The sequence below is a fragment of the Gouania willdenowi genome, unplaced genomic scaffold (genome assembly GCF_900634775.1).
Source record: "Gouania willdenowi unplaced genomic scaffold, fGouWil2.1 scaffold_82_arrow_ctg1, whole genome shotgun sequence".
In the NCBI taxonomy this organism is placed as follows: domain Eukaryota; kingdom Metazoa; phylum Chordata; class Actinopteri; order Blenniiformes; family Gobiesocidae; genus Gouania; species Gouania willdenowi.
This window is the reverse complement of record NW_021145248.1, coordinates 272,878-278,957: the sequence shown is the minus strand read 5'-3', so window position 1 is coordinate 278,957 and position 6,080 is coordinate 272,878. Positions and strand designations below refer to the sequence as shown.

The following is a 6,080-nucleotide window of genomic DNA, read 5'->3' as shown; positions in this document are numbered from 1 at the left end:
ATATTTTGGCTTTCCATGGAAACACCTAAATATGGCCAAAATTTACATTCCATCATGAACTTCAAAAACAATCCAGAACAAAAATAAAGTCAAATGAATCACTGTCTAGTCTGGAGTCAACAACAAACTTGTGAGCAGTAATTTCAACATCTGTGACTAAATTCTTGCGTTTTATGTAAAAAACACATCTTCATTGTATCATATTTTTATCTGTGTTGTCAAAACAATCTTGGTTATTGTCCTCAGCAGTTTTGAACTGGGTACATTAAAATAAAAAGAGATGTGATTCCAAAAGAGTTAAACTGGCAGAAATGTGTGTTTACATGTGCCTCCAAAGCCATCAGCTCTTCTTTTTTCTTCTCAAGGCTTTCAATTTGGTTTTTGCTAGTGATGTCCCACATCTTTTCTCTGGCCTCCAGAAGTGCCTGTTCATCCTCCAGATTATCCTGCTCTTCTTCTGGTTTCTCCAAATAACTGAGAAGAAAAATCAGTGTTGTTACCATTTGATATTGCAATACTAAAACATCACAAGATGTATCGCCGAGGGTGGGATCTGATAAGAAAAAAAATGTCACACAATCTACTACACACCAGATTGTTTTTATTTATTAATATTCCTATTGAGTTCAAAGGTCAACCAAGACTAAGAATGTAAGTACAGAACTAAAGGCAAACAAAAGCATAGTTATTTTACCAACTGCAATTTATGTCTTTTTTTCTTTTCAAAAATATTTCATCATATCAAGCCCATTGTCATTTATCATATCATATTGTGAACTCAGTGTATCGTCTCATCCCAAGAATATATATCACAGAACACATACCCCCCACTTTTGTCCCTCCTAGCATAACCCATCATACTGCTCACACTGCTTCACATCATTTACACTGACGTCCACCCCATATATCAATACGTGCGACCAGTACAAGACAAACCTTGTCTGTAGTGGTAGCATTTCTGACCATGGCGGATGCTGCAAGACGTTTAATGTTAACCCAACCACTAGGAAGGAGTGAATCATAGTGTATCATGTTTTTCCTGCAGTCTGTGCCTTCTCCTCGCCCTCCGCTCTCTTTTCTGTTTCAGGTGTCTTGATGCTGGAGATAGCGGTTCCTGATGACTTTGTTGTAATTTGCGCTATATAAATAAAGTTGAATTGAACAACTCACATTAGGGCCCATTCCTGCTTCCTCTTCTCAATTTTAGCTCCAGCTTGTTGGGCTTTCTCTGCAGCTTTCTGGAGTCTCTCCTCCTGCCTATCTCCCAATTTAATCTTTGCTCTTGGCACCACTGGCGGCACATCTGTATCTAGAGATGCACATGCAAAATGCACATACAGTACAGTGTGCGACTTTGTGACAATGGGTGTATTACACAGATTTTCTCACCCTCATGGTTGTTGCTGTTTTTTGAAGTATGATTGAAGGTTTTTTTTCCTGATGGTGCAGTGTCTCTTATCTCATTAGCCTGAGTGGGACGACATTGATTCATGGCCTCAGGTAGAGGCTTGGCCACTGATGGGAGAGGGTAGGTGGACACTCTGTGGCTGCTGTGAATAGCAACCACGGTGACAACATTGATTTCCAGAGGGTTCCTATGAAATTGGACACAATTAAAAGACAATATTATTAATGGAGAGGTGCAAAATATGAAACAATGTTATGAATTGCCATATCATTGAGTGATGGCTGCAGGTGATCCATGTTAGAACATCAAGTCACAAGTCGTAGGATCCTTTTCCCAACACATCAACAGTAGAAGGCAAGGCAAGGCAAATTTGTTTGTATAGCGCTTTTCATACACAATGCAACTCAATGTGCTTTACATGATCAAAAACTGCAACAGAAAACATTTAACAGCCTAAAAATCAATAGGAACATTAAAATCAGCAACAAACACATTACGTTAACAGCAACATGACCAAAAGTCTCCCTCTCAGTCATACGCAATAGAGAAAAAGAGAAGCTTTAACTTTGATTTAGAACTACAGGTAATACCCCGCAGAGATCCATATTCAAGGCTAGTATAGCACTCATTGGCAAAGGTTTTTCTAATGCTCTGGAGTTGTAAAATTCATTCAATTAAAAATATCTGGGTTTGGCAATTTTACAAGTAGCCTACTCAGCTACATGTGAATTTGCTTTTTAGAATCCAAGGTGAATCTTTGGTATTTAAGGTGTAAGTTAAGACTGAAGATGTAATCCCATAATAATTATTATTGCAATATAACATTTAGGTAAATTTGTATTTCTAAATACAGGAATATCTAGGTTTATTTACTGTTATTTGTTTGTCTAGAAAATATTACAGGTAAAATTTTCCAACAACAAAATGGCATTATTTTAATCATTATCTTATGTTTGTTCAGTTATTCTTGAACCATTGCCTTTTTTTCAAAGAAAGTCTTTTTAGGCATGATAAAGTAAAAATGCAAATTTTGAATAAAATTATGTATTTTTCTTTAATCACTCCCTGGCCAAGATCCTAATGTGTATAATCTTCTTCTTAATACAACACACTTATTTTTTCTGGTGACAATCAAGTTTTTGAAAAACTTAGTTCATAAATACTGTGACACTTTTTTCAAACTGGGTTTAAGATATGATATCTTCTAATAATCGCAAAGGGGGACAGTCAGGTGATTCGAAAACATCTGCTAGTATGGCTGCATTATTGAATTGCAATTGACATGAGATAAAAGACAAATTTCCTTCCTGAAGAATTGTCTCCATTATTTGAGAACTGTATGTGTCCGTTATCTATTAAAAGTAGACTGTATGAATAATTATTTGACTGTGTGTGTGCGCGTGTGTGTGTGTACCAGTCCTGTCGTTTTCTGAGTTCTATGCAGCAACGTTCCTCCTCCCAGGCCAACTCCCTCCTGACTTCTGAGACTCGCTGGGCCTTTAAATGCTCTGTTTGTTCATTAAAACCATGATTTATCTACAACTCCTGCACATAAACAGACACACACACACACACACACACACACACACACACACACAAATTGTAATTTGAATCAGAGTGATACACACAGATCGTATATTCAGATGTTTATGTACTGTATGTACCGTACCTCTGGTTTGAGGCAAACATGCTTTGGTAAGCTCAGGTTTTCATCCAGCACTTGTCTGAACTTTCTTTGAAGTTCATGGAGTTTCTTTTTTGTTTCAGTCACCGTTAGTGCAGCCTCTCGCCGCACGTGGTCCTTTACCTGCCTCTGCTTGGCTGCCTCTAAACTAGATGAAGAAGAGGAAGGTGGTTGTTAGGAGTTCTCAAAGTTATCAATAAACATACCTGAATCTTTCAGAGATGGGTTTAGTGGTACAGAAATATAAATAGACATAGATAGAAAATTGTAGCCCTCTTAATAGTTTAAACTTAAAGTACCTTCTGCAGGCTTTTATGCCAGGAATGGATATAATGCTGCATTTGATTGCACCCAAAACCCGAATAAATCAGACAGAACGAATTGGAAAAGTGCAATAAATCAGCCCTTGAGTTTGGGATGCCGACTCAGGAATTTGGGCAGGATGTAGGCAGCCCGAGTCGATCAAAATGACGTCTTAGCAAAATTGCACCTTACACCGTGAGATGTAAACAGTCACTTTCTCCTCAACTTTTACTTTTAAGTGTTGTCTAATTAAAAATGTAGAATAACTTTATAGTAGCATTTCCATTCCAATTTTGTTCATTTAAACGCTGCTCTGCGTAATGATGCCCTATAATTCAATGCATTCTTTCTATAGCCTATGGTTCAATGAAGCATGCAGGATTCCCCTCGCTGCTACGTTTAAGTCATACTTAAAGTATATGATGTTTCTCTCTCTCTCACCCTCAAGTAGATAAAATATATAGGCATTTTGCTCCTTGAATAATATCAAAACAAACATCAGTTTTCCGAGCTTATTGAATGAAGCACATTTAGCTCGAATTGACGACCTGGACCTTTCTGAGTTCCGAGTGCAATCGAACGCAGCATAACAGTAGTGCATGCCCCATTTGAGCTACCTTGCCTCAAATATATCAACAACAACATGTCCTTAGACTCTGAATACAGCCTACGAATGAAGTAAAAGACCACATTGAAACAACTCTCCTTCTACAGTATGTTTAAACACACAAAAAGTTGACCACAAATCCAAAATGTCAGTGTGCATATGTCATTAGCGCATGATAGTGTATGAAGTGGAAGGCTCTACTAATGACAAAGTGAAAAGCAGAGTGATGTTGGCCCTTTAACTTTGTTCACGTTACTTCTACAACAACGACTGTGATGGTTTGGTCATGTTTGCCATGAGGGAGATGGCTGAACTCCCAAGGTTATATATGATGAACTAACTTATGGCCAAAGGTAGCCTCATTTGTGTTAATAAGACTTCTGTAAGTGAGTCACAAAATAACTTAATATCAACATCAGGAGTTGGAAGACATTGTGGATGACTGCAGCACTTGCTACCACCTCAAAGGAGAGGAGCGAGCAAGAAGGAAATTCAGATTCAGATACTCACATTCTTGTTCACTAAAGAAAATAAAGATGTGCGTTCTAACCCTTCCATTATTGTTTCATTTTCTATTGCAAGATTTTGCAAGATGCGCGTATGTCGTAATACATATCTGAAAATATCTATATATCTATCTATGTGTGTGTGTGTTTGTGTGTGTGTGTGTAAAAAACATCCAAAATCTTCTGTTGATTCTTGTTTTTTTTTATTTTGCCATTAAAAGACCTTACTGTTTGTTATCTAATTACTTCATGACTTTGATGATTTAAACCAGGGCTGTTCAACTGGCGGCCCATGGGCCACAACCGGCCCACTCCTCAAACTCAACCGGTCCGTGTCCCATCTATCCATAGTTAGTGAATAAATTGTTTAATGTCCATTTAAAACTGTACACACAAGGCTTTGCGACACTTTACGACACTTTAAGGCACTCTGTGACAGTTTGCGGCACTTTGTGACGTTTTCCAGCACTGCTGCTTACAGCGCCTAATATGAGAAGGGTCTGTTGCTCATTATGGAAAGGCGCTTCAGATAAACAGAAGGCATGGCACATTCAAAGGAAAATGTCTGACGGCACTTCAAGACGACCCATGCCAACTGTGACGACTATCCATCGGGTTCAGATGCTCAGCAGACAAAACTGTAACCACTTGCTTTAAACTGCAAACAAAACTCTGCAATCTTCTCTCACACTTGCACGGTGCAGCAGAAAGGAACCATAGCTTCTCTACGAGTAACATGGATACTCATGAAAAAGAAACAGTCATTTACTGATGCAGAAACAGTGAAAAACTGTATAATTGCTGCTGTCGATGAGGTGGTAACAGACAATAAAGTGAAACAACAGGTAACATATTCTATTAAGGGAATTCCTCTGTCAGATACAACAACTGCGAGAAGGATGGATGTTTTAGCCACAGACGTTTTGCTTACTTATTTCTTGCACTTTTTAACCAGCAGGTGCTGTCATTATCATTTAATTAAACTTGAAGCTGCTCGTGTTTTTTGTTACTTGTACAAAAAGGGGAGATACTAAAACCCAGAAACATTTCAGAGACATACCGAAGACAGAGTAAATTCTACCCCGTACTGCATTCACAGGCTGTAATATCACCAAGTTTATTCCTGGTTATGGTTTTTTGGAGTTTAATAAGGTTTTATTTACTGGTGATTAGTTCCTACTGCATATTTACAAGTTTATACATTAAACATTTTTATTCTGCATAGTTCCTGTTATGAACATATACGTAGGCTACATCTGAATGAGGTAACCTTTTAAATAATAATGATATAAAAAATAAATAAATAATAAAAAATAAAACTGGTTTCCATGTGTTTCCGAGCAATAGGAACTAGTCGCCTGTAAATAAAGCCAAATAAAACTTTGCAAAACTATAACCACAGGAATAAATATTTGCTCACTGGTAAAGATAGTAGCTCTAACAACTGGTACAAACTTGGTGATATTACAGCTTGTGCATGAAGTAGTAGTACGGGGTAGAAGTTTCCGGCATGTCTCAAAAAAGCAAACTGGTGCTGTTACTGTTAATTAAAGTGGAAACTGGTGATGTTTT

The 6,080-nt window shown here is 37.7% G+C and overlaps 1 protein-coding gene across 1 annotated transcript in view; it reads left to right on the top strand.

Annotated features, from left to right (window-relative positions):
- Window positions 1-6,080, top strand: part of LOC114460870 (cilia- and flagella-associated protein 44-like) — a 228,515-nt gene that overhangs the window by 168,222 nt on the left and 54,213 nt on the right.